Raw genomic sequence first — 10,190 nt, forward strand, 5'->3', positions numbered from 1 at the left:
CCAACATAGACAGTTTAAGGATTGAAATCCATCCCTCATAAATGACAACAAAATGCATGTTCGTAGTTAATAAATAAAAAAAATAAAAAAATCTAATGAGGGGGTAATTATTCGATTCGTCGATCAATAATAGGAGAATCGTAAATGATTTGATAGTGACAGATCTAAAAGAGATATGCATATATTTGGAAATATTTTTATTATATTATCACTATTTGCATTATTATTTAGTTTTGCTTACCGCAAATGAAAAACGTGAAAGCTCAATGTCTGTCCTTACGAGAATGGCATAATTTACGTCTTTTCGTCATCCTCGATGAAACGAAAAGTAGCCGAGTAGCCTACTTTTTGACTGATGAATTCACATTCTATTTTTTTTCGCGGTTTGATATGCGATGGAAATGTCCCGGCGCTTCATCGGACGCTACGTGGAATTGTCACGTTAGCACACGTCGGACAAAACAGTCGGCGGATGAAACCTCGTATTTGATCTTTGCATTTTATCACATCCGACTTGTTTTGCCTCCTCCGCCGTAAGTGTCTTTTTTTCCTTCTCTTTTTTGACAAGGCTCCAGATTGCGTGCACATCAGGTGACAATTAAGACATAACAACGCAAATTATGTGCCGTCACATCCACTTACCTTCACTCGCTGACAGTTTGCAGTGCGTTAAATTAACAGCGCCTCTTCGCCGCCGCAACGCTCACCTGTAATGAGCAATTAACGCCGACGTCGGCCCCATCTGTAAAACTTGATTTCCTTTTTTTTTTTGTTGCTGTTGTTTTTTGGGTTTTTTTTCCTTTCCTGAGACAATGCGACGACCGGCATCTTCGCCCCCGCTTAACACGGCACATTTCAAACAATCCAGAACGCGCCTCCTAAATAATTCAGCGGCTGCAAACATAAAACAACTGTTAACACGCCAGAATAATTAGTTATGCTTGCTTGACATGTTTGCGCCATTAATAATTAATGCCTTTGTCTTAATTAACAACAACACTGCTTTTCGCCCCTGTTACGAAAATAAAGCAGAAAACAGACAATTACGCCATAAATATTCAGCACGGCCGCTTATTTAGAGCTGGCGTAATGGGCCGAAGACATTCTGGAGTGATCTGTTTCAAGAGGCCACTCGTGCTTTCGCCATTACAACTTGCACAAAATGTGGGCTAATTATCCGACAGGAAGTATAAAACACCTCGGGCCCGGAGAGAGCTGCGTTGCCATGGCGACCAGCGCTAACCACCGTGACTGTTGACCGGTCGCACCCACTCTCTCGCTGCCTCTCGGTGTGCTCTTGTTTTTTTTTGTTTTTTTTTGGGGTTTTTTTAAACACCAAATACAGTGATATTCATTTACTGTATTCAAAATTCTATTCATTTTCCTCAAATAGCGACCCCCAACGCTAAGGCTGGCATGATTAAAGTGACACAATTCGTATACGGTAACGTATACACACCCGAATCTGACCAAAAAGCAAACAAATAAACACCTAAAAATCACACGTTTTAAATCTGAATTACAGCCAAAGCACATGAAATTGAATATAATCAAAATGCAATATGCTACATTAGAGGTGTATAGAATGTTAAATATGTTGTAAATTGCAAATCTGAAGTCCACTTAAAGGGTATTGACACTTGACAGCTATTCAATGCGATTGTTGTGCGGTATTGATATTGAGATTTGTTTTCGTGACTTCTTTTGTAACTTGCATAGTTTATTCATTCTGTGCTTTCATTTCAGAGTAAAATGAGAAATTGAACTGCGTGACTTTGAATTTAATAAAAAAAAAAAAAAAAAGCTGGAAAAACTGGAGTGTTCTAAAACTTTTATATAAGCTTTATATACCAGTAGTGTATATAAATTTGTAACATTAGACATTACATAGAATGAAAGTACAGCTTTTTCACAACCCAGGTACTGGTGTAGGTTCAATACAATGTGAAAGATTTTTTTCACTTTCCTTATACCGTTGCATAATATGCTCTATCGACTTTTGATATATTTGGGGGGGGGGGGGGGGGGCATTATATACGAGTAATTACGGTAATTGTCTTCAATAGTCCAAAAACTTGTACATTTGGTGTGCCTTCCATGTTCATCTAAAGTTATATGAAAAACAACCCATTAGGCTCATTTAAGGCTCTAAATCGTCGTTGATGTTTACAAAAACGCATACGTTACCTTCAGTGAAGACAAAACTTTCTTTCATAGTTCCAAAACATGTACATTAAGTTTGTCAAAGACCCTGAATAGTTTCGATTATTACGAAAACAAGCCCGCTACTTTCAATGAATACAAAATTGTCTCAAAATTGTCTTTGATGTTCATAAAATCATGTATGTCGCTTTAATTAAATACAGAATCAATCCCCAAATTTGTATTTCTGTTTTTTCAAAGACCTTAAACTGTCTTTTCTTATTAAAAAATAAATAAATAAATAAATAAGTAAAAAAAAAGAAGTTAGTTCTCCGACTATGCTCAGGCCTACGTGTCTTTGAGGGATGTTCCTCCCGGGCCACCGTAGCAAGTGACCACAGCCTTCATCAAGGTTATGATGAAGCAAGCTGACAATGACTTGTGGACAAAAAAGCCCACACACAAGTTTGAGAGTGTATTTGAAAGCGCTGCCGTCGCACGTTTGTTGCGGAAAGGTCAGCGAGTAATACGGCGCCGGCTTACAAACACGCGGCGCGACTTCCCTTCATGCGTTGTCACAAATTGTGGCGGCTAATAAGCGCACGTAGGCGCCTTAAATTGGCTCTCGGCGATGATTTATACGCCCACGGTGACCCGCCGCCGCTTGACAGTTGCTTTCATTTTCTTCGCCGCCAAGGTCGTTCGGCGAGCATGGGAGCCGCTCCCAAGTTTTTCCCTGGCCGCTGCGACACCCCCTCGCTTACCGCCCACCCTACCCCCCCACCCCCCTTCCTACCACCCTTGCCTGATGGCCCCATGAATCATCCCGTCTTTCCCCATCGAACTATCAGCCGCCGCCTCCTCGCAACCGGGCCGATCCTTCTTCATCGCGGGTAACAATTTGGTAATGAAATATTGATTTTTAGTTAGATTCAAATGGATGTTATTAACTTTGCATTGATAAATCGCTGCCCTTCCCGTCTTCTTTGTCTCTTGGCCCTCCTTCCCTTTTCCCGCGACGCCTCCTGACCTACAACATCTACGACGCTGCTTTCCAACCTTTCTTCAGTACAGGTCCATACAGTGGTGCCTCAATTTAGGTGTGCCCTAACTTGTGAGTTTTTGAGTCACGAACTGCCGCTTTGTCAATTGGGCGAGCAAGCTTCAGATTAGTCGTCGCTCGGAAAAATACGGAGCGAGTAGCTCGTTGACTGCCAGCCATTTTAGAACATTTTTACTGATATTTCATGACCCATAGAATATTGCATTCTGTGACCGAACTTACCAAAAGAAAGAGTGCACTCTCTTCTTTCACCAGAAAAGAAAGAGCTTGTTTCTGACACAGAAAAAAAACCTCACCGCATGCCTCAAGTTGGACGTCAGTGGCTTTTTTTACGTGGCGTTCACCATTCATTCCATGAACTTCGTCATCTATTCTCATGATCACGACACACACTTTCGACAACCTGCTGTAACACATACTCTCTTTATCTTCTTCTTTTCCTTTCGGCTCGTCCCTTTAGGGGTCGCCACAGCGCGTCATCCTTTTCCATGTCAGCCTATCTCCTGCATCCTCTCGAACACCAACTCCCCTGATGTCTTCCCTCACGACATCCATCAACCTTCTCTTTGGTCTTCCTCTCACTCTCTTGCCTGGCAGCTCCATCCTCATCATCCTTCTACCAATATACTCATTATTCCTCCTCTGGATGTGTCCAAACCATCCAAGTCTGCTCTCTCTAACTTTGTCTCCAAAACATCGGATCTTGGCTGTCCCTCTGATGAGCTCATTTCTAATTTTATCCAACCTGTTCACTCCGAGAGCGAACCTCAACATCTTCATTTCTGCCGTTGTCGCTTCAGTGCCACTGTCTCTAATCCGTACATCATGGCTGGCCTCACCACTGTTTGATAAACTTTGCCCTTCATCCTAGCAGAGACTCTTCTCTCACATGACACACCTGACACCTTCCTCCTCCCGTTCCAACCAGCTTAGACCCGTTTCTTCACTTCCTGACCACACTCACCATTGCTCTGGACGGTTGACCCCAAGTATTTCAAGTCCTCCACCCTTGCTATCTCTTCTCCCTGTAGCCTCACTCTTCCCCCACCACCCCTCTCATTCATGCACATATATTCTGTCTTACTTCGGCTAATCTTCATTCCTCTGCTTTCCAGTGCATGCCTCCATCTTTCTAACTGTTCCTCCACCTGCTCCCTGCTTTCACTGCAGATCACAATGTCATCTGCAAACATGGTCCACGGGGATTCCCGTCTAAACTCATCTGTCAGCCTATCCATCACCACTGCAAACAGGAAGGGGCTCAGGGCTGATCCCTGATGCAGTCCCACCTCCACCTTAAATTCGTCTGTCACACCTCCAGCACACCTCACCGCTGTTCTGCTGCCCTCGTACATGTCCTGTATTATTCTAACATACTTCTCTGCCACTCCAGATCTCTGCATGCAGTACCACAGTTCCTCTCTGGGTACTCTGTCATAGGCTTTCTCTAGATCTACAAAGACATAATGTAGCTCCTTCTGGCCTTCTCTGTACTTTTCCATCAACATCCTCAAGGCAAATAATGCATTTGTGGTACTCTTTCTAGGCATGAAACCATACTGTTGCTCGCAAATACTCACTTCTGTCCTGAGTCTAGCCTCCACTACTCTTTCCCATAATTTCATTGTGTGGCTCATCAACTTTATTCCTCTATAGTTCCCACAGCTCTGCACATCACCCTTGTTCTTAAAAATGGGCAAAGGCACACTTTTCCTCAGGCATCTTCTCACGTGCTAGAATTCTATTGAAAAAGCTGGTCAAAAACTCCACAGCCACCTCTCCTAGATCTTTCCATACCTCCACAGGAATGTCATCAGGACCAACTGCCTTTCCATTTTTCATTTTTCCAACCTGGCATACATGTCATAATATGCTTCTTGTTTGGCCTTTTGTCACCTTTACCTTTGCCCTATGTCACCTCTCAATGTATTCCTTTCACCTCTCTTCAGTCCTCTCAGTGTCCCACTTCTTCTTAGCCAACCTTGTTCCTTGCATGATTTCCTGTACTGTGAAGTTCCACCACCAAGTCTCCTTCTCTCCTTTCCTGCCAGAAGATACACCAAGTACTCTCCTGCCTGCTTCTCTGATCACCTTGGCTGCAGTGGTCCAGTCTTCTGGAAGCTCCTCCTGTCCACCGAGAGCCAGTTTCACCTCTTCTCGAAAAGCTGCACAACACTCGTCCTGTCTCAGCTTCCACCACATGGTTCTCTGCTCTGCCTATGTCTTCCTAATCTTCCTCCCCACTACCAGAGTCATCTTACACACCACCATCCTATGCTGTCTAGCCACACTCTCCCCTACCACTACTTTACAGTCGGTAACCTCCTTCAGATTACATCATCTGCACAAAAGAAGAAGAAGAAGAAGAAGAATCATCTTTTATTGTCATGAACATGCATGCATGCACACGAAATTTGTTCTCTGCATTTAACCCATCACAGTGAACACATGTAATCCACCTGCGTGCTTCTACCTCCGCTCTTGTAGGTCACCCTATGTTCTTGCCTCTTCTGGAAAAAAGTGTTCACTACAGCCATTTGCATCCTTGTTGCAAAGTCTACCACCATCTGTCCCTCCAAGTTCCTTTCCTGGATTCCGTAGTTACCCATCACTTCTTCATCACCCCTATTTCCTTCACCAAAATGTCCATTACAATCTGCACCAATCACAACTCTCTCTGTCTGGGATGCTCAGAACTACTTCGTCTAGCACCTTCCAGAATTTCTCTTTCACCTCTAGGTCACATCCTACTTGTGGGGCATGGCCACTAATCACATTACACATAACAGCCTCAATTTCAAGTTTCAGCCCCATCACTCGATCTGATACTCTTTTCACCTCCAAGAGATTCTTAGCCAACTCTTCTTTTAAAATAAACCTGACTCCATTTCTCTTCACATCCACACCATGGTAAAATAATTAAAACCCTGCCCCTAAACTTCTAGCCTTACTGCCTTTCCACCTGGTCTCCTGGACACACAATATATCAACCTTTCTCCTAATCATCATGTCAACCAACTCCTGAGATTTTCCTGCCATAATCCCAACATTCCAAGTCCCCACATTCAGTTCTAGGCTCTGTGCTTTCTTCTTCTCTTTCTGCCGAAGAACCTTCATCTTCTTCTTCTTCCTTCGACTTTGACCCACAGTAGCTGAATTTCCACCGACGCCCTGCAGGTTGATGGCGCCAGTGGCGGATGTTGTTAACCCGGGCCACGACTGATCCGGTATGGAGTTCTTTGGATGAATGCTCATATTATTTTGGCAAAGTTTTAAAACGGATGCCCTTCCTGACGCAACCCTTATTATAATTATTCTGGAAGGTCAAATTAAGTTCACTTGTAAAGGTTATAGTGCATTTAAGGCTCACCCTAAAATTAAGCACCCAATATCCTGAACTTTTTGTCAGCAAACATCTACCGATTACCAGCAGCGAGTCAATGATGGCCATCTTATCGAACCCCTCGCCGTCGACCGGCCTTTTCAGAGCGGCTCAAGCGTAACACGGCGGCATCCCGGCCATTCCGAGGCGGACATGATTACTCTATCAGTGCACAATGAGCATCCGATCAATGACGATCCTTTCCAATGCGACAAAAGGCCGAGCGTTGCACTTCACTTCCACAGGACTTCAGATCAAGGACGCTGACTTAGCTTCAATGACGACTAAATTGATTATTTCAGAAAACTCCTACGGCAGGTTCACGGAAGACTCTAAATTGTCTTTGATGTGTACAAAAACACATCCGTGGTTTCAACCAAGATTTAATAGTCTTTTTTTCGCCAGCTCCCAATAAATCCATTATTGATAACTCATTCATTTAAATGTCCACATAAAAATTTCTTTTCCGGCATAGTTTTCTTGCAGTGCACTCTCAGCAGACACACACACACACTATCCCAGCTATACGCTGTATTAAAGGCGTCCGATTTGACACAAGATGGACGTGGTGGACAGGCGGGCCCCAGGGGACACAACCGGGGGCTGCATGTGAGGCGTGGGTTACATGGAGGACCATTTACATTTCTGTGAGTGTGTTGTGCCTGACAGCGACACAATTTCCTGTTCCGAGTGGCGAGCTTCTGACTGCGCGCCTGCGAAGGGGACTGAATGTAATCTTTGGGGCTCCAAGCAAGAGCCGCGCCTCCCAGGAGGATTCCCGCAACGTAAAACCTTGAACTACTGCTCGGGTAATATTTCCATGCCGTAGGGACTGCGAGTTTGTTTGGTCTGACAAACGTTGCACGTTTCTGAAAAAAGGCATTATGCTAGTTGAATGTACTTTATATACAACCACAGTTAATTCTTCCTTCATGTTGATGTACAGTGGAACATCAGGTTCATGATTATTCTCTCTCCAAATTCTTGACTAAAACCAAAATGTACGAAAACTGAAGCAATATTGTCCATAGGAAATAATGTAAATCCAATTAATCCATTTTAGACACCCCCCAAAAATTTATAAAAATTACTAATGAAAGATAGGTGAACCTTATTCATCACTTTTGCCTATATTGAAGACTATTGGTGACCTATGAAAGATGGCGGAGAGGGAAGAGAGAAGGTTATGTTTCGAGTTCCTTCTTGAATTTTATCATGGAAACTTTCTTGAAATACTTTGACTGCTCACCCTCCCATTTCAGATTTGGAAATGATTTTTTTTTTCATTTGAAATAATCCCAACCCTTTTTCAAACCTAACCACAATGCCATGGCTTCACCCTATGCCTTTTCGGTTTGCTCCGTTCTTTGTTGGTTTTTCTGAAATTAGTCTGTAACTGACTGAAAAGTAATGGAATAAGCCAAAACAAACAAACAAACAAAACAAAACAAAAAACTAATAACCCTAAAATTTAAACCTTAACCCTTAAGGAACTCTTACAAAAAATCAAACATCCATCCATCTGTCCCTTTTCTATACCAATGACCCTTATTTGGCTTGCGGGTGAGCTGGAGTTTATCCCAGCTGACGTTGGGCAAGAGGCGGGGTATACCCTCTGCCGCTCTCCAGCATAAACCCTAACACCTTAAATCCCACCACCTTACCTTTACCATAAATCCTAACACTGAACCCAAACCCTGGACCCACTGTAATTTAAATCTGAATATTAAACCCTAACCACAACACCTAACCCTAAACCGTAAGCCTAACCCTCCATCTTAAACCCTGACAACTAACCCTTACCCTGGTTGATCTATAATTCAAGTTACCACTTGCTCAAAATGATGTGGGATAGATTAAACCTACCCCTTAACTCTTACCCCTAACCCTGGTTGCACTATAATTCAAGTTGACACTTTTCTAACATCATGTGGGATAGATTAACCATAACTCATAACCCACATTACTGTCCCCAACCCAAATATCGAAACCCTAAATCCTCGCCCTTAGCCCTAACCACCGAAACCTAGCCCTGATTCCACCGTCCTTCCACATGCGGGATCAACTTCAGCGTCCTCATGACCCTGACTATGATAACTAGTACAGAAGATGTATGAATACAAATTTCTAAATGAGCTTCCTCCAAACAAGTTCTCTGATTGAGCCGCGATTGCGTGCAAGTGAATGGTGCAGAGTGTGTTTGATGCTTTTGCGATAGGGTTGACCTCTGTTGTCCTGGACCAATAAGGACATATTCCATCAAGATAAGGCCGAGTGTATTAAGTAGCGCCGCAGTCTCATGCTACATGTAGATAACCTCCTGTTATTAGCTCCCCGATGGCCAATCAATACGCCACTTCCCCAAGCGAGTCCCTCACCGAGATAATCATCTCTCAGCGCCTGACGCCCGATAATTGGTCGCCGCTCAATTGCGGGGTGGTTTGACAAGGCTGCTTTGCATATTAAACCAGAATAAACAGGCGAGTGCGCGTCCCATCGGGAAATAATTGAGCTGGGAGGCGCCGTCCAACCCCGAGGAGCGAAAAATAGCAACGATAAAAAGATGTGCGGCTGATTTATGTGATGACTGAAGGATGGCGTTTGGAAGTGGCCGCCTCTCTGCGGATGTTTTTCACGTCGACCGAACTGACACCGTGACAACGACAATGGCTATGCTTCAACCAGAACCGTATCTGGCTAAACATCTTTATTCATCTTTCTTGTCAAGGTATGGTTGTAAAGTGTAGAAAAGTTTGTTTTCTCATAAGTTATTATCGTGGGGGAAAAACTGTGGAATCCTAAAACCCTAACCCTGACATGACAAGAAATCTAACCCCTAAACTCTCAACCCTACCCCTAACCCACAAACTTAAACCAATCCGAAACCTAAAACCTAACCCTCACATGACAAACAAAAAAGAATCCTGGGATTCCACGCTAAAACTAAACACAACCCTTAACCTTTAAATCTAAACAATAACTGTAATTTGATCCTAAAAAACAAAATCCTAAACTCGAACCTTGAACAGTAAACCTAAACCCTAACCCTGAACCATGACATGACAAGACACTCGGTGATTCAAATCTAACCCCTAAACTCTCAACCCTACTCCTAACCCACAAACAAACAAAACAAATCCTGGGATTCCACCCTCAACCCCTAAATCTGAACAATAACTTTAATTCGACCCCAAAAGACAAAACCCTAAATGTTAACCTTGAAAAGTAAACCTAAAATCCAACCTTTACATGACAAAATGCCAAACCAATCCCTGAACCCAAACCTAACCCTAACATGATTAAAAAAAAAAAAATCTGGGATTCCACCCTAAACCCTAACCCTATCTGTAACCATGACATGCTAAACATGAAAAACAACTCTGGGATTTAATCCTACACCATAACCATGTACCCTCACCCTGGCAGAAAATATCTTAAACCTAAATCCTAATTCTGATTTGACAAAAAAAGGAAATCTCTTCAATTCTATTTCTAACCCTTATCCGATCCCTTCTTAATCCTTCAGCCTTAAACCCAACTCTTAACCACTAAACCCTAACCTCTGACACTAAATCTAAAATCTAACGCTAAACCTCAACTATA

The sequence above is a fragment of the Phyllopteryx taeniolatus genome, unplaced genomic scaffold, assembly GCF_024500385.1.
Source record: "Phyllopteryx taeniolatus isolate TA_2022b unplaced genomic scaffold, UOR_Ptae_1.2 contig_24, whole genome shotgun sequence".
Classification (NCBI taxonomy): Eukaryota; Metazoa; Chordata; class Actinopteri; order Syngnathiformes; family Syngnathidae; genus Phyllopteryx; species Phyllopteryx taeniolatus.